Source organism: Balearica regulorum, chromosome 3, assembly GCF_011004875.1.
Source record: "Balearica regulorum gibbericeps isolate bBalReg1 chromosome 3, bBalReg1.pri, whole genome shotgun sequence".
In the NCBI taxonomy this organism is placed as follows: domain Eukaryota; kingdom Metazoa; phylum Chordata; class Aves; order Gruiformes; family Gruidae; genus Balearica; species Balearica regulorum.
Window position 1 is genome coordinate 92,295,784 of NC_046186.1, and position 18,337 is coordinate 92,314,120.

Consider the following 18,337-nt stretch of genomic DNA (forward strand, 5'->3'; position numbering starts at 1 on the left):
CCAACTGGCTGGGGAAGAGGCTGAGGCACAGTGTTCACTGCTCCGGCCACGCATACCAGGAGAGCAGCTGGTGGGCAGGCGCCAGTTCATTCCTGAGCAGCTGAGGGGCCCGGTGGAGGGGGCAGCGGGTGCGGGGTGCACTGCTGAGGGCCCCCCATGCTGGCCCCGGGGAGCTGATGCCAACCCACGGTGGGGTGGGGGCTCAGCAAGCATCCCACCATGGCCCAAGTCCAGTGCAGCAGCCCAGGGTGACATGTGCTACCGGAGAGGTGCCCCCGTCCCAGGGATGATACTGGCACCTGCAGCGCTGCTTTTGGTGCCCAGGGCCGTCCCCCTTGCACAGGCTGTGTTGTCCCTTTGGGGCGGCTGCTCACCCACAGCTTCCCCTCTCTCCTTCCCCGCGCTGGCACTCGGCCTCGCTGCAACCCTCTGACGAATCCCGCTTGCAGTTCCTATGGCAGAAGCCACTTCCCCCCTGCTAATCCGCCCGTGCATGCAGCCTCCACCTGCTGAGCCAGCGGGAGCTGTGCTCAGCCGGCCCCAGCCGGCGCCAGGGCTCTGAAACCCACTCCGGCTGCAGCCCGTGGGGTGGCGGAGCCTCCGCAACCCGGTCCTGCCACCGCGGGAAACCCCGACCCTGCTTGGCACCAGGCACCGAGGAAGCTGCAGCACCGAGGAGGCTGCAGGCAGCATCAGCTGGCGCCAAGAGAGCTGAGCCCTCGAGGTAAGGGCAGGGTGCAGGCAGGGGGGTGAGAGCAGAAGGCTGTCCCTGCTGTGCCTTGTTCCCTCTGCGTACCAGGGAGGGGGTCTTGCTCCGAGCCCACCCTGCCGAGCCAAGGACTTGCTCCCCATTTCGGCTGCACGGCAGTCCCGCTGCAAGGTCACCCTGCAGCTGGGGTCCTGCGCTGAGCTCCCAGAGCCATCACCCTCCACCTCGCTTGCCCACCCCGGGGGGACAGAGGTCTGGGAACCCCACCGGGGCCCGGGGCTTTCCGGTCCCGTGGCTGTAAGGAGGGTTCGGAGCCTGGCCCCGCTGCGCTGCAGGGGGAAGGGAAAAGGGGGAGCGGCAGTGGTGGGGCTGGCTGCCGGCACCCTGCCCTCCTTGCCTGGGCAAACTCACAGCATGGCATTGCCCCTCCGTTATGGAGCAGGGTCCCCAGGAGGGTGCAGGGGCAGGAGGGAACTGGGAAATGCCAGAGCACAGGATATCCTTGTGCCGGGGCTGCGGCAGCGGGGAGACCCCAGTAGCATCCTTCTCGCAGATGCGAGTGCTGCAGCTGGGGGGCCCGGGGCAGAGTTGGGGTGCGAGGCAGGGTTAGACAGGGATGAGAGCACCGGGACCGGCGCTGGGCTGAGGGCTGTTCTGCACCCGTCTGCGCTGTGCCCTTGACGTGGCAGGCAGCGCGCTAGGACCTGGCGAGCCCCGGGCAGGCATTGCCGGCAGCCCTCTGCCTGAACGGTGCGGGATCCTGCCTTGTCAGCCGGCAGCACCGCGGGAAAGAGCCTGCCAGCTCCGGAGAAAAAAAACATGTAAGCAAGCATGGCTGTGCATTGGGCTACCCCGAGCCGGGCAGGAGCTCCCCGTCCTGCGTCCCTGTGCCGTGGGACGCGCCGGCCGGAGGGCTGGGGACTGCCGCTGCGGGCTGTAAACAGGGCACGGGGGTGAGAGGGTGCCGGGGCGGAGCGGGGACCCCGGCGGCAGCGGGGGTGGCTGTGCTCCGGAGAAGCCCTGGCACCCATCCCGTGGCAGTGCAGGGCAGCCAGGGTTGGGTGCTGGGGGGGTGACAGGCTGTCCGATGGGTGCTTTGACCCCAACGCGCTTGCCCCTGCACTCCTGCCTGTACTAAGTGCTGCTGTCTTCCCCTTCCTCTCCGGGACCCCCCCATGGGGCTGGGCAGGGGACCTGACCTTGGGAGATAGGATACGGCCCTGGGACGGTGCTGCAGGGACAGTGCTGCAAGGCAGCAAATGCCTCCCCCCTCCCCCCCTCCAGCACCAGCCAGCTGGGTACGGTGTTTGGTTACTCTGCCGGGGGGGGGATGTCGCCCCAGGACTGGCACGGCCACCTCTTACTGGCCTCTGTGTCAGCTCCAGCCTTCCCTGAGCGCTGGCTCCCTCCCTGCCCTGCCAGTCCCATATGTTCCCGTATGGCCCCTGGGGTGCCTGCACCACAGGGGATAGCCAGGGAGCCCTTTCCCTGTTCCTGGAGGTCCTGGGGCTGTGCCACCCCTCACCTTCCTGCCCGGGCTTCTTCTACAGCCCCGTCCGCCTCTCGCAGGCCCTTTGTCCCTGTAGCTGGGCACTCTCCCATGACCCTTTCTATTTGTAGTCTGACTGCTGGGAGCCATGAGCCCGCCCTCCGCCCTTGCACTATTCCCCATACAGCTCTTTCCTCCCCAGGCACCGGTCCCCAGCTGCCCTCAGCGTGATTTGGCCTGGCCCAGAGGCCCTGGCTGCCCCCCGAGCCTGAGGCTTAGCGTGAAGCTTGTTTGCAGGAGCCTGACCTCGCATGCAGGGGAAAAAGAGGCGAAGGTACAGGTGGTGTAGGGTTCATGGCGTGGCCTTTTGGCCCCACATCTGTGATGCCTCTTAAGGTCAGGGTACTGCTCTGCTGCCCTGGTAAAGGTCTCATGCGGGAGGTGAGAAAAGAGGGTCCCTGCTGCTGCTTGCTGCCCCTATCCCTTTCAGTGCCCTGGTGCTGCCTTGGGGAGGGAGCGGGTGCTGGAGGGGCCGTGATGGATGCAGAAAGGTAGGGAGCAAGGGAAGCTGGCATGGCCGGGTGGTGGGAGATAGTGAAACTCGTCTGTCATGGTCCCCAGGCCTGTGCAGGAAAAATGATGGAGGATGCAGTGGAGGGGCACGGCCATGTGCTGCTACCGGCCTGCTTGCGCTGTGCTGTCTCATGCACAGACATATAAGGAGCCCCTGCTCCCTGCCAGGAGCAGCCAGAGCATCCCTGAAGGCGAGCTGGGCAGCCCTGGGAGCAGCGGGACAGGGGATGTGAGCAGCAGCGGCAGAGAAGCCTGTCCTGCATCAGAGTGGGCAGCCCTCACCTGAGCTGCTGGCAGCAACGTGCTGCTCCGGGAACTTACCAGACAGCCAGGCTTTTGTGGAGCTCTTTCGCTTCTTGAGAAGCAATCTGCCTGGCTTTTTGCAGGGATCCCAGCACCTCCATAACTGCAACTACAAAGCAGGGCCAGCAGCATCACTGCTGGGCACCGCACAGCAGCTCAGCCCTGCTGTGAAGCTTCCCAGATCTGCCATCCCTGGACACAGCACTAGCAAAAGCCAGGTGAGGCTTTTCCACTGGAGATGGCAGGTCCTGCAGGGAAAGTGGAGAAGGCAGGGGGTAGGTGATGCCTGCAGCTCCTCCTCCTCAGGAGAGTCTTCGTGGGAAGCCAGCCACCACTGTTGTCAGGGCTGACATTCCCCTTCTGGCTTGCTGGAAAGGAGATTTACTGGGTCTGGGTCGCGGTGTTAGCAGAGCAGGCTGTGTTTCCCCGGAGACTGACTGTGAGTCCCCACTGGCTGAGGATGGATGTGTCGAGTCAGCCTCAGGCCATGAGCCCCTGGGAAGGAAGCACCAGGAGCCCCTCTTGTCCCTGTGGCGCTTGGCAGGGCACAAGGATGCTCCTGGCCTCATAGTCCAGGTCGGCAGGGAGAAGCAGGCAAGCTGCCTTCTGAGAAGTGAGTTATGCTGAGGAGGTGCACCTCGTGCTTTTCCCTGTCCCATCCCATTCCTGCAAGACTCGGGGTTCACAGGGGATCAGCCAGGACCCCTTTCTCTGTGGCCTGCAGTTGAGCTGCAAGCACAGCCCCACAGGACAGGTATCGTGCTCAGGGTGAATGTCACTGTGTTGTGTCCTCATGTGATCTATCCTGGGTGACAACAGGACTCTGAAATCTGCTTCCTAACACTATCCCTGCCCTTCTGCATGGTATCTTACCTACAGGCAAACATGGTCCTGCTCCTTTTCATCGCCTTAAAACCAAAAGCTGGAGCCTCTGCCCTTGGACTCCCCTGCTTACCCCTCAGATTCCCTGGCTCTCACTCATCCCCAGCCCCTCCTCTGCGGCACAGCCGTGGGTTATCACAGCATGCACAACAAGCCTTCTGAATTGCTGCCCACACTTCGGGGTGCCTGGTCCCACTTTGCACACCCAGCTCCCAAAGCCGGTGATGCCCCCCCCTCCCTGCTCCAGCCCACTGCCTCCTCATCCTCACAGTGGATGTGAGTGGACGTCCCAGCACTTGGGCTCTTGCCCGACCTTCCCTAGCCCCCTGCCCCAGGGTAGGCTCGGGATGCTTCCCGGCTCAGAAAGGCCAGATCCTCTCCCACCAGCCATCAGCTCCCCACTTTCGGGAGCACACCAGTGCTGTTCTCTCCTCTCCTGCTTTCCCACCATCCCTCCCACATACCGCGGAACCACTTAATCCTATAGGCCGGCTAAGCCCTTCCCCGTGGGCTCCCCGTGCTCCCCGGTCACGGGAGGGGGCCCACAGCAGCCGGCCGCCCACCCGCGACCGGTGCCCGCCGCAAGGGGGGGGGGGGCTGGGCCGGCTGCCGCCAGCAGAGGGCAGCACCGGCCCGCGCGCCTCCCGGCGATGAGTTTGTGGGTGCTCTGCCGCTGCGCCGGGGGGTGCCCAGCACAGGCCCCAGCAGAGCCCCTCTGCCCAAAGATCAGGCAGCTTTGCAGCGAGGGCGGGCAGAGGCCAGAAGCGGGAGCCTCCCCTCCGGGGACAGCCAAACTCTGCCAGGGCCCCCTCCGGCAGCACGAGTGTGGGGCACTGCAGGCTCCTGGTGGTGTCCCCCCAGCCCCACGCGTGAAGGTGGCAGGCCCCCCCCCCCCCCCCCCGCCCCCAAGTGGTTCCTTCTCCTCAGGCTGTGTTGGTGCATCCTCTGCCCACAGATGGACGCTCAGCTTTGCAGAGGGGATGAGGGAGGGAGGGCAGTCACTTGGGTGATACCCAGTGGCTGGGCTGCCCGTCATGGGTTCGGCCTGCTCATCTTTTGATGTCTCATGGTTGCACTGCACCGGGTGGCCTGGGGGGCCGCATTTCAGCTTGGGAACCTGCAGAAGCATGACTGGGAAGGAGAGGAAATGATGAACGGCTGGTACTGTTGGAAGCTGTGGGAAAGGGCGCTCCTGGAGACCTCCCTGGGGGTGTGTGGGAGCATTCAGCCACAGCTCCACCACTGATTCGCACAAGGGGGAAAGCATGACGAGACGGGCTTAGCCTCCAAACAGGATTTAGTCAGCCGTGCCAGACGTTTGCACAGAGCTGAATTCTTCCATGCCAGCCAGCGACTGTTGGGCTGGGCACAGATCGGGGCCAGCACAGCCGTGAGAGCTCCTGGGGCTCTGTTTGGAGCCCTCATCTCTGCAGGTGGCCATGTGCCACAGTCCCCATAGTGCCAGTGGCCACAGAGCCCCCTCGGGGAGTGCGCTGGCTGGGAGAGCAGGTGGGCACCTTGCCCCTGCCCCACTGTGCAGGGTGGGCAGCCTCCGGCTGCAGCAGCACTCCCCAAGAGCCAGAGCATGGCTCTACCCACTGCCACCAAGGTGCCTCGGGAAGGCTGAGGTGGAGCCATGGCTTCAGGCTATCCCTTGGGGCTGGGATTCAGCCATCCTCCAGAAAGTCTTCTGCCTTTTAGATGGTGCTTGGAGATCGAGGGAGCTGCTGGGAACCTGGCTCTGCTGGGGTGTGGATGGGCTTTGCAGGGGGCAGCGGAACCGCACAGTGGCTGCCAACCCCCTTCCTCCTGCCAGGTTCCCTCATTCCCAGCTGCCCGCAGCTCCCCTGTGGCGTTTTACGAGAGTGGCTGGGTGCCAGCCGGCTCCTTCCTCAATGGCTCTGCTCCGTCGCGGGAGGCTGGTGCTGCCAGCCAAGGAGGGGGACATGTCCCCGGCACCGCTTCAATGGGCCGGATGACCTTGACTATAGTGTGGCTCCCTCCACCCATGCCAGCTCCATCCTCCGCCAAGGACACCCGGCGTGAGACCACGACAGGGTGACAGGGTGTTTGGCGTGGCCCAGGGCTGCCACTTCTGAATGCTGCAGGGTATTCCTGCCTGCTGCCATGCCAGGGGTTAACCCTGGCTCCTCCAGTACAAATGGGAGCCCGCACTGTGTGTCTTGAGTTTAGCAAGGGCTCAGCTCGGTCCCTGGCAGGTGGAAGCTGCCTGCTGCGGGGGTAAGATTTCACCCTTGAAGGGCGGCTGTGCAGCTGTCACAATAACTAGCCACCCAGTGGCTAATTGGTGTCATTAGGCAGTAAATGCTTGTAAGAGTAAGCAAACGGGCAGCTGGAGCTGAGGAGAGGGCAGCAGAGGTGCAGCTGGTGCAAGGAGGGCGGGAAGATGTGCAGGGCACGGAGAGGGAGGCAGAGGGATGGGGATGGAGGAGGGACAGATTGCTGCGGGAAGGATCGCACCCAGGAGGTGGTGGGGACAGGAGACCCTCAGCAGTGGTTTGCGCAGAGGGGTTTGTGTCCCCCTCCCCCAGCATACCAGCTGGGAGATGCCACAGGTCCCAAAGATGCTGCTGTCCCAAAGATGCTGCTTCCCCAAAGGGCACCAGGCCCTCCCCGCCGGCAGTGTGAGAGGGGCTGGAGCCTGTCTGGACCTCACCACCCACACCAGCGCCCGGGAGCCCCACGGGTGCCCCAGGCCCCTTGCTGAGCTGTGCCTGCCCAGCAGACAATGGAGCTTGTTTCTGCTTGCCCAGCTGGAAAACACCCTCGGCCCCACCAACGGGCTGGAGACGCTCGGGGCCAAGGCCCTTCCCTGCTGCGTCTCTGGGCTGCGAGTGCTTTGGGGGTAGCGGTGTCACCCTGTTGCATCTCGGTGTTACCGGTGAGGGGGGATGCTGTATGTGGGGAGGCGGTGGGGCCGATGGGCAGCAAGTTCCTCCCCCTCCCCTGCCTCTCCTCGCAGCTTTTCACCCACGGCTGCTCCTCTGCTGGCAGTGAGCTCCTGCTGCCCTCAGCCCACTAGTGAAGAAGTCACAGGCTGCTGCCTGACTTTATCCTGGCAGGTCGGGTTGTGCGAGGAAGCAGAAGGACAGTGGCGCACTGGAGATCTGCGTGGCCCCCTGCGAGCGGTGACGTGCCCGGCTGGATCTCCGTGCCACGGGTAGAGCTCGGGAGGGGATCGCAGCGGGCTCCTTCTCCACCTCGTCCCAGCCAGGCTCAGGCCATCAGGTGAGCGTCGCCTCTGCCCTCCCACCTCTTATCCCGAAACGCAGGCCAAGGCACTGAGGTTCTGGGGGGTCACCATCGGGAGCCCTGTGAGCAATGACCGGAGAACTCCCCACCCCAAAAAGGGTCTGTCAGCAGCTCTGCAGCCAGGACTCTGCTCCAGGGTCAGCCAGAGCCAGCGAGGGAACAGTAAAACTAAAACGGTCCCTGAGCCATTCGCTGATCTCAGCAACAGGCTGAGATGCTTTGTTGACTATCAAAGCATCCAGGATCATTGCAGTCTCATTATAACTGGATTCCCAGGAGCCTGTAGTGTTGGTTTTTTCCCCATTGGCTAATAGGTTAATAACCTGCTGGCACTTGACAGAGGTCCAGCATCTTCTGTGTTTCCTTCCATGTGACTGATTAAAATGCCCCTTCTCCCCCTTTCCCAACCCGGCTGTGCTCTGCTGCCTTGTCACACGTGCAGAGAATCGGATACGGCTGCTAATCTGCTTGCCACCCCACTCCTGCCCGCCCGCTCTGCCATCTAAACACACTGGCTCTCTGTTTCTCTGCTCCGTGGCGCTGACGGCCGGCGCAGAGGCTCTCTGAGCTGAGCTGCCAGTGCCTTCCTCCGGGATGGGGTGAGCAGCATCCGACGGAGGGAAACGCTGTCGCCATGGGTCATGCTTGCAAAAGGCAGGGCGGTTCTGCAATGGAAAGAGGAGTTGGGTGGTGTGCAGCTCCCTCCACCCCAGCCCTGCTGATGGCCTCGCCGTGCCTCAGTTTCTCCTGCCCCTAGCACAGTCACGTTAGAGGGAAAGGGAAAATTCATTGTAGTGGAGGGCTGGCGGGTTAATTAATGTGTGGTTGCAAAGTGCTTGCAAATCTCCAAGGAAAACATTGATGCGAGTGCCAAGTATAAAGGATCTTGGAGACATTAAGTGCCTGCAAATGCTGCCTAACTCCTCAGGCCTTGAAACTCAAATATTGCCCAAGAGGCACGGAAAATATTCCTTCAGCTCATAGAATGCATTACCCACAGCCTGGAATAAATCTCCCTTTTTGCTTTTGCTTTCCAAACCAGCTGTTTGTTTGCTTTCCCCTTTTGGATTTCATCGCTTTAGTTGAAGCAGGGAATTGCTACAAGAGGAAAACAAAACAAAACAAAAAAAAAACGGCTTTTGTGAAAGGTTTGGCAGCAAGTGTCTCTGAAGGGAGAGCACTTCGCCTGTTAGTTACGCACTAGCATTGAGCAGAGGGTACAAATTGGGCTCCAGGTGATGGTGTCGCAATGCCTGTGGTGCAAGTTTGAGGTTTCAGAAAGAAAATTCGAAGGGCTGGGCACCCCATCAGCATGTCCTGAGGAGCATGTCCTCGGTACTCCCAGCCTTATGTAAGGGAGAGGCTTCGCTGTCTGTCTTCCTCCAGGAAAGCAGGGCTCTGCCGTCTCCCTGAGCTCTGGGGAGAAAAGCAATCTGCCAACAGCAGCAGCGTATTTTGGCACCATGCTGCTGCTTCAGGGATGGAGAGGGTGGCAGAGCAACAAGCCCCCGGGCCCCGCTCGAGACTGCCTTTTCTCCCTGCCCAAGTTACACAGAGGAGAAACATCTAGCTCTGTGTGTCATACTGGTGGTGTACAGTGGCGAGCCCAATACCAGTGCTGGGCAAAGCACCAGCTGTTTCCAGTTTGGAGCAGAAACAGTTTCCGTAGCTGTTTGCTTCTTCGGGGAGGCTTGTTATTATACTCGCAAAGCCGAAGACGATAACATGACAGTCACTTGGGAGCATCCCATCCAGACAAAGCAAGGCAGCTTGGCCCTTCAGCAAGGGCTCGTGTTTGCGGGGCAATAATTGAGTTGTCACCGGCTGTGCGATTTGTCACCTTCCCTCACGGAGGAGGTGCATCCCCCTGAGACCGCATGCCGGTGTTGGCATCACGCAGCCCAAGGATGGTGCATCGCTCTTGAGGACAGACGTGCTCCCCGGGAGGCTGAAGTGCCTCTCCTGACACAAGACCTGTGGGTCAAACCTCTTCTCTCCTGCACCAGCCCGGGCTGGATTTTAATGGACGCTCTCTCTCAGCCTTAGTCTTGCTCACTCCAGGTCTCCTGCTTGCCCAAAGGAAGACATCCTTAGAACCCGTCCTGCGAGTCGGTGGTGGGTGGGTGCGCAGGTCTGTGCAGAGAAGCAGCCGGCGGCACGTGCTGTACCTAGGAGCTGGAAGCTGCCTTTCTCCTCGCCTCCCCTCGGTATATCTGCTGGCCTCCTGTCTGCCTGCGGTCACCAGCGGCTGCCACGCCGTTCAGCGCTAATGGATTTCAAAGTCCCTGTCTCCACTGAGAGACGTCTCTATTGAGAGATGTTGATTCCAGTGCTGGGGGGGGGGAGTGGCTGTGGGGACAGGACCGGAGCTGCGAATTAGAGAACATTTAATCCAGTACTTTGGGGATGGTAAGTGCTCCGCACCCGGCTGCTGAAAGCCTGGGGTGAGGCAGCAGCTACACCCACCCACCCCATCCTGAAGTGGAGACTTCCTGGAATATCCACTCAAAGGTAAATTTTGCGGTGTTTCTCCTCCTGACAAGATCTGAGGCTCTTAATCATGCTGAGAGCCTTGTCCTGGCTTCTGGAAGCAGGGTGGTGGTTCGGCTGGGCACTGCTGGTCTGGACCCCGCGCTTGGGAGTCCCTGGGGGATCAGTTCCCGCAGCTTTTAGCTTGTGCTAAAGTTGGAGCTTATATAGAAAAATAAAATTGTAGCGATGTTCAAATTTTAACTCAATGCTGCCGAGCAGTGAGCGTGCACATCTCGAGGGGAAACACGGGGCCCGAGGTGCCACGGCATCGAGGTCCTGGGGACTGCTATGGGGACTTGTGGGGCTCTGGCACATCTCAAAGCTAGAGAGGAGGTGATGTGAGACATCACAAAGCAGGCAACCTTGCTCTTCTATTTTGCTTCCCCCCCCCCCCCCCCCCATTTTGAAGTGATCTTGGTTCATGGTTTTCCCTTTATGCTGGGGTCGAAGGAGGGAAGGGAGAGGCAGAGGCGAGGCGAGAGGGTTTGCCTGCATTGCAGTTCACCCAGTAGATGACCTTCAGGATTGGAAAGGCTTAGGGAAAGCGGGCTAAAGAAAGGCAGGCCCTGGGCTTGGATCCGTCATTGCCTGGGAGATGCAGTAGGAGCTTAATTGGAGATAGGAGCTTTTAAATTTGATTTGATCTGATATGAATCTTACATTTAAGACAAGAGCCTCCTGTCTTACTATCTGACAACATTGTCTGCTGCTTACTTCATGTTGCCAGTGCACCCTGCACCCATAATCTCAACAAGTACCTACCACCAGCGCAGGGGGAGAGATCCAGTGGCTGAGGCTGCTACCGAGCAGGACAGCGAAGAAGTTGCTTCCTGAGGATGACAGTCCAGTGTCATCATTGTGTCTCAGAAAGCACCAGTAGCTGTCTCACCCCTGTCCCCACTGCCTTTTTCTCAGACTTTGGGGATTTTTTGCTTACACATTGATGTTTTGAAGGCCTGTTTTAAAATAAAAGCTTGGTGTTTGGATTCTGCAGGGAGATGTGTGTTATGGAGCATCTTGCTGAGAGATAGTGAGGATGGGAATCTGCCAGAGCATTCAGGTGTGTTTTAACTTCTGCTTTAATTTCTAATCCAAACCGATCACTGTCTGCAGAGAATTTTCTGAGGCTGTTTATTAATGGAGCAAATGCTTTCGCAGTCAAAGCTGCTGCAGGGACTTCCTGGTGCCGCTGCCTGCAGCCGCATGTCATACGTGGACAGAGAGAGCCAGGAGGGCCCTGTGCTCCCGGCGGAAGCACCTTGAAACATTGAGCAACATAAAAAAGATTTCTACAAATCGTTTAACCACCCAGATATGAGGTTAAATTCAGGTGCATTCCCCTTTGCTGGGGGACAAAGTACCCCGAGTCCTACTGCACCTTGGCACTTAAGCACAAAAACAGGCTTTTATCACAGTGGAGGAGATACCTACTCCAGAGAGATAGGAGCCTGGAGACGGGCAGCCTGAAGAAAAACAGCTTAGAGGCCACGTCTGCCCTTTGGATACTGCATACGCACGATATTTATATCATCTGGGTACAGGGGAACTGCTAAATTTCAGAGGGATCTGCACATTTTCTGCCTTCCCGGGTAGCACCACCATGAATGCACAGTGCAAAAAGCTGTCTTCAATCCTCTCTGCAACCCAAGGTAGTTATATATATATATATGTACACACACCCACACCCACACCCATGTATATATTTACACCCATAAGTGGTGACTGCCAGCAGAGGTTTCTGTCTGGATCAGGATGCAGCACGGGGGACAAGTGACGGACCTAGCGAACGGGGCCAGTTCACACTCCATTTAGAGCCATAATATAATGTATAGCTCCCTTTAGAGCTATAGTATTTACTAATGCATGGGTATTACTGTAAACCCGGAGCTAGGTGGAGCTTAGGAGCGTAGCGGGGGGGGGGGGGGGGGCGGAATTTTCTCTCCTTTCACCACGGCCGTGCATTGCTAAAGCACCAGGGTTGGGAGGACCGGCGTGGGGAGGCGTGGAGAGGGAGGGGAGCCAGAGGCGGGCAAGATAAAAGGCAGGGCCGGGGCCAGTAAGCGGCGCGGCACGGCGTGGGAGAGCGTGGTGCAGGTGGGTTTCACCCGTGGGGGTGGGTACCGCTGCCCACGGGTAGGTCGCGGCGTTTCTTACCCGTTCTTCCCCCCCCCGGGGAGCAGCAGCAGTGGGGGGGTTGGGTTGGGTTTGGGGGGGAACCCGCCGTCTCCCCCACGCGGGAACCGCGTGGTGCTGAAGGCGGCAAAAAGAGGAGGAGGGGTTTGTAAGGCGGGAGGGAGCGAAGGGGGTGATTTCCTATCCGTAGCGGCAACAGGAGGCCTCGGGGCCGGCGAGGAGCTGGGGGGGGGCCAGCGGTGGGTGCCTGTTTTTAAGGTATTGGCTTAAAGTCGCTGGGCTTGGATTCCCTTGCCCAGGCTCCTAGCAGCGTTTCAAAACTGCCGGGTGCGTGGGGAACCCACGCACCCGGCAGTTTTGAAACGCTGCTAGGAGCCTCGGGGGGGAGAGGAGGTTTGCAAGCTCAGGATCCGGTGCCGCAGCGTGGGGAGGGGGGTGATGCAAAGATGCTGCCTTTTGGGATGGGGGGGTGTATTTTTTTCCTTGCTGCCTCGCACAGCAACTCCTAAACCCCCTTTTGTAGTTACTACCAAGGAGAGCGAGCGTGTGGTTTTGGGGATGAGGAGTGGCCAGCATGTGGGTTTGGGGATGTGAAGCGTGGTGGTACTCTGGTGCCTGGGATGCAGGACTTCACCGAGGGGTTCATGCAGCGGTCCTCCAGCTGCAGGGATACGCACCTCCGCTGAGCACTTGTGTGTGTTCATGATGGTGGCTGCTGGGGTGCAGTAGCCTGGTGTGGGTTGCGCCGCTGGAAGGCACGTGGGCTGGGCGCCATGTGCTGCTGTGCGAGCAGCGGGGCAGAGCCTCGTTGGCTGGCAGCAAAGCTGCTGGGATGGGGTTGCTCTAGGTCCTGCTCAAGAAAATGCTCTGAGTTGGCTGTGGGATGCTGTGGAAGATTTCAGTAAGCATTTCTGTCTATTGCTGAGCAAACCAGCTAAGAGAGCCTGGTCCAGGCAGGAGTGCTGAGAGCTCTGTGTGGAGCCCTTTTGTGCTGTCCTTCCCCCCCTGTATTTAAATCTGAGTCTCTCACCCCTGCTAGGTGCTAATACTGCCAGACCAACACAGTCCCTGCCTGTACTCACCAGCATTCCCATCAGCCTCTCGGGAACAGGCTGTGGGACTGCGGCCTGTGTGGGAAGGCAGCAGTGGCCAAGCTCTGGGTCTGTGTGATTGCAGACAAGTGAGCCTGTATCCTTGAGCCCAGTAGATTCCCCAGGGCTAGGGGCTGCAGGAGGAATTTGTACAGCTGTTGGCCACAGCTGGATGTACTTCCCGGCTGCTCCAAAGCAGGAAGAAGCCCGACGGCCCCTCAGTTGCCTCTTGCGAGCTGATACAATCGAGGGACTTCTGTGAATGCTGACATGGGAAATCCCACTCTCCTCCTGTACCACATCCCGGCTTGGCGGCATCATTTCCGCTCGCCAGTCCCTGTGAGCTGCTGGACAGCCTCGGGCTCCCTCAAGCCTGCCTTCACTACAAAGCTATCTCAGAATGTGACTAGGCAGGGATGCTTTTCTCTGGGGTTTGCTGGTTGTCCAGGTGCAGCTCATGGGCCATTGATACCATGTCAGTGCAGTGCACACACCACATGTGTGCCCTCTGGAGCTTTCCTGCTCCTGCCATTGCCTTTTGCTCCTGGAAAAGATGGATAGGCTTGCTCTTGGCTCACCAGGAAGGCCTTCACAGGGCAGAGGCACTTCCTGTACAGCACTGGGGGCTGTAACATAGGGCCCAGAAAATGGTTTGCAGAGTGGCTGTTCCTCCCTCAGCTAGCACAGATGAGAGGAGAGGGCCTATGTTGTACTTGGTAGGATGAAGAAATTCACTCAGCCTGAACCAGCAAATGTAGTGCCAGTACACAGGGCAGTGTGGCACCTCCATCCCGCAGTTGTCCCTCTTCTCCCTTCCTCTCCAAGCTGTGTAATTAACTACTGGCATAATTTCCCCATCATGGCATCCCTGCTCTCATTATCTTGGGCTGGGAGGTATTAATGAGCCTCTTCCTCTTGGAAGATGAGCCATGGGCTTTGTTCTTACCCTGGCCTGACCTGTCTCTCTCCTTGTTGTGTCTAGGGGGGAGCCAGGGCACAGAGGACAAGGCACCCGTTCACCTACTCCCACGCTGCACCTTCCTCTCTCTGCCTGGCTCCACTCCCCGCTCTGCTGGCAGAGGCATGGCCGGGGAGCGGCCCAGGAGCACCTGCCTCCCCTATCCAGATGGGAAGGCACCAGGCATGGGCTTTGGGAAGCCAACAGGCAGCCTCTGGTGCTTTCTCTGGGATAGATATAGACCTCAGTTGTTTTCATGTGTGTAACATCCAGGTCCTTGGCAAGTGTTAAGGAAGCTGGAACACCCACTCTTATCAGCAGAATGTTGTTTTCTTGCGGTTCTTTGCCAGCTGTGTACTGACCCCATGGTGCAAACTCTGCTCATGTCCCTGCGCCTTCCTGAGCGCTCCCCAGCACCTACCTCTGCCCTGTGACTGGGGCTGCTGGGGCTGCAGGACCACAAGCTCCATGCTAACTCGTACTCAGCTGCCAGCAAGCTCAGGAGCAAAGCACCGTGTGGAGTGAGCCACAGGCATTTGCAAATGGGCAGGAGTCAGGGGTTTTAAGAGCCACACATCTATTAGGATTTGATTAAGCAGTGCGATAAAGACTAAGTGCTTTCTAGGTTAACGGTGTGCAAGATGTGGGATAGGGAAAGAAGTGTGCAGGGCAGGGGTAGTCCCTGGGTGGGTTTCGTTACATCAGGTCTGGAGGGATCCCGCTGCCCCCAGCTGAAGTTGCAGTGCAGCACTGCACCCCATTTCCCACTCCAGACCCAGCAGAGCTGCTCAGGGCATTGGCTGTACATGGGCTCTGGGGTCCCCATGTGAGAAAGGAGGTATGGTGCTACGTGAAGAACGTGTATGAGGGTTGTTGCTCCCATGAGATGAGGGAAGCTGTTCTGTAGGGATAGCGCTAGCCCTTTGTAACTTCATTGCTGATGCTGGTGGTGTGAAGAACGTCACTGTTGTGACATTTTGGTCCTGCTCTGGCTTGGAGCAGGCTTTTCCCTGGTCTCACCAATCCTCGAGAAAGGGGATGCCTAAAAAGTGGGGTATGCGTGGCTGTCATGCACTATCCATGACACAAATTGGTGAGCCTGGCATTCTGGGTGTAGTGCTCGAGGCTCTCTTTCAGCCTCTTAGTTAAGCTGTGGGTGAGCGCAGCCAGGCTTCCTTTCCAGGAGACTGTCTTTTTTTGAGAGCAAAGGGGAGCAGAGACCTATTGCCTGCCTGCCGGCTCATGCAGAAGCAGCCAGCAGAAATCAGGCAGATTTCTGCAGAACCTTCTTCCCGTCACACCACTGCCAGTGCGATTTGCCTTAGTTCATTTCCTTTAGGACTTGCTTGATGGGGAAAGCAGCTCGCTGTGAAATTTCCAGCTGGAAATTCATGGACTGAGTGGACCGGGAAGTCACAGAGGAAGGAGGTAGGGGCTGGATGTGGAGAAGAACAAGGCTGGGAGGGATGCGGCTGGGTTGGGAGCAGCAGTGGGACTGGAGGGTTGTGTGCTCAGCCTCCCATCTGGCAAGCAGCCTGCTCCAGCCATGTCCTGAGGGTGAGTCATGGCAGCAGGACTGGGTCATCAGGCTTGCTGTGCCGAGAGCAAGCCTGAATGTGTACCAGCACCCCCGGACTGCCACTGAAATGGCCCTAGCCTCTGCAGGCTGCTGGGGAGAGGGGCATCCCACTTGGGCCACCCTGCTTGGCTTTTCCCACTGCTGCCCATGCTGTGGCTCTGAGCGTGGTCCTCACCCTTGCCTGGTTCTTCATCACACCTAGCACAGCCACTCACCAACACCATGCAGGGACAGGGAGCCAATTTACACCTGTGGCCAAAGGTTGGCTTGCCTGGAGGAGCTCAAAGATGGTGAGGGCTTTGGGGTAGGCAGCCTTGTTTGAGTTTTGCTACAGGTTTGCTTGTGGGAAACCCTTGTGAGAAGAGCTCCTTCCTTTTAGGTGTGGGGATTATCCCTGGAGAACAGCTCGGGGAGACAGGAGGGACTGGTGGCACAACTCCTTTCATGGCCCTGGCCAGGGGCTCAGGGTTGAAGGAGCTGCCTGCCCTGTCTTCGACAGGCCTTGTCTTTTCCTGGCCTCAGGACCAAGTTGGATGCAATTCCATTTTTTTTGTCCAAGATAGCCGCCCTCGGTGCTGTGCATGAGCTCCCCGATGGTATTTGCTCCAGCTGAGACCTCTGCCCTCTTGGGGAGCCTGCTGCTGCAGGGTACACGTGCGGAGCACAGTGCTTTCAGCCCATCAGGGTGTTGGGCTGCGGCTGAGGATGGTGAAGTTGGGCAGGTCTCCGTGTTGTCCTAACAAGAGTGGGAGCATTATCCATTAACCATAGGAGGAGGCAGACCAACAGCAACACAACCAAGCTATTACGAAGCGATCCACCCTCCCCTGCAGCTTCTCCTTCCCGTCTTCATACCCTCTCCTCCTGGCAATCCAAGGCTGGTGTGACTGTGTGGTGAACCACATCAGGGAATTGATCTGCTGGCGTGTTCCCGGACGGGGCTGTTACCCTGGAGGTAGCGGGGTGCCTGGGTGATGGGAGGCAGGAGCTGTGCCTCACAGGGGGGTCGAGGGAGATGCTGTACGGCCCTGAGCTCCCCCTGCCTGGGCTCTGCAGCTGGGCTTGCTCCAAAAGAAGAGCCTTTGACCGAAACAAAACCCAACAGCAGTAAATAGCGTGGCTGTTGATAAACAAACACGAGTTGTCCACCACCAGCTGTCCCTCTGTTCCTTCCCCCGGGGTTGCGAGGGGGATACGGTGTGCCAGAAAGGGATTGCTTCAGCAGGGGTCAGCCCCTGGGTCCCTGGCGCCCAGCATTGCCGTGGGAGTGCATCAGCATCCCTGCATGCTCACGCACCCTGGCTAGCTCTGGCAGGACGCCTTGCCAGATGGCCAGCCCACATCATCAGGGGCTACAGTACCCTCGGGTCTCCCGGTGGGGCGTCTCAGAGCTGCCCTCGTCTCCTCTGCTCCCTAAATTGACGTGGGGGAGGTTGGGATGCCAGCAGAACCTGCAAGCTGACACCAACCTCTCCAAAGCGCCATTTTGACCGGAGCAGAGCCCTCAGGGGTTCTCACACAGGGGTCTCCATGTTTCCCTGAGGGTCCCAGGCAGCCCAGGACCTCGTGGCTGTGGCACACTGGGTGGTGGCTGGTTGCACGGATGCGGCAGTGCCTGCAGGTTGGAATTTGGAGGGGATGTGACTTGATCTTTCCCTGCTCATGGCTGGGCTTATTGTTGGTCATGCAGGAGAATCTGTTTTGCTGCGGTTTGGGCAGACACGGGGGTGAGCTCCCCACCTCCTGTTGGCTCCTCCTGCCTGATCCTACTCACATAAAGATTTTCCTGTTTGCTGTGGGTTAGCTGAGGCCAGTGCCAAGAGCGGGAGGTTTTGACTCTGACTTATTCCCTCCAAAGGAGGTGCCTTGCTCTGGCTCCATATGCGAGACCTCAGTCCTGCCAGGCCGTTTGGGGAAGCTGAGTTGTTGAGGGAGGAGGGAAGATGGTGCCAGATGTGGCGTTTCCGCCCTGGGTGTTTACTCCAAGTCCTTTGCTTGCTCTACGCCACTGATGGCGTGCTGCCACCTTGGCTTTCCATTCCTCGGTCCACAGACCCACGCGGCTCTTCTGGAGCCGCTGCAGAGCGAGGACGTGGCAAGCCCGGCTCTCAGCAGGCAGCATCTTCCCCTCAGCCTAATTTAAAGTCAGCTGGGAAACATGCAGGCATGTGTGGCTCCTGGAGTGCCCCCAATTCACACCCAGCCAGAGCATCCATCCCTTCTCCCTCCTTTTGCTTCTGGGGATCGTGGAGTGCCCCTTGGCTGGGACAAAGGGGGTGTGGGCGTAAGGAGGTGACAGACATGCCCCATCTCCTGGAGCAGAGCTGCTGTGCCCCTATCCATTGTGAAATGGCTGCACTTAGCAGCTGAAGCCAGTTCAGGGTTTGCGAGATGCTGCGGCTGTCCAAGCAGCCAAGCGGGTTCTTGGCAGGACAGACGGCTGGCAGAGGGACCGCACGGGACCGCGGCGGGCGCCAAAACCTGCTTCCCTGCTCTCCATCCCCTTTCCCAGTAGGGCTGCGGACATTTCATGCTGAAAGCAGCGGTCAGCCAGGGACCCTGTTCCTGACATGGCCTACAAGGGAAGGGCTGTTTGGTTTGCGGAGACCCAAAATAGCCCTTGTATTTCTGTCCCAGCCACTGGGCACAGCTGACATGCGGAGGATGGAGCCAACATCAACCCACCGCAGGCTTGGCGGTGGTTGGCCCCTGCATGTCCGTCCCAGCTTCTGCCAGGGAGCTGCTGGTCAGTGGGGAGGAATCGCCTCTCCAGATTTTGGGAGCTGGGGGGATGATGACGCTGGGGACAGATCAT

General features: G+C 59.1%; 1 protein-coding gene across 4 annotated transcripts in view; it reads left to right on the forward strand.

The window, feature by feature from the left end:
- The first annotated feature begins 496 nt into the window (after window positions 1-496).
- The window catches only part of SLC29A1 (solute carrier family 29 member 1 (Augustine blood group)), a 33,704-nt gene continuing 15,863 nt past the window's right edge, over window positions 497-18,337 (forward strand). Inside the window, exons 1-2 of one of the 4 annotated variants that reach the window (XM_075748985.1) lie at window positions 503-724; window positions 6,940-7,205. The gene's annotated coding sequence lies outside the window, so the exon portion shown is untranslated. Of the gene's footprint in view, window positions 725-6,939; window positions 7,206-11,793; window positions 11,856-18,337 lie in introns of those variants that run through there. The other 3 variants (XM_075748984.1, XM_075748983.1, XM_075748987.1) reach the window with 3 other exon arrangements.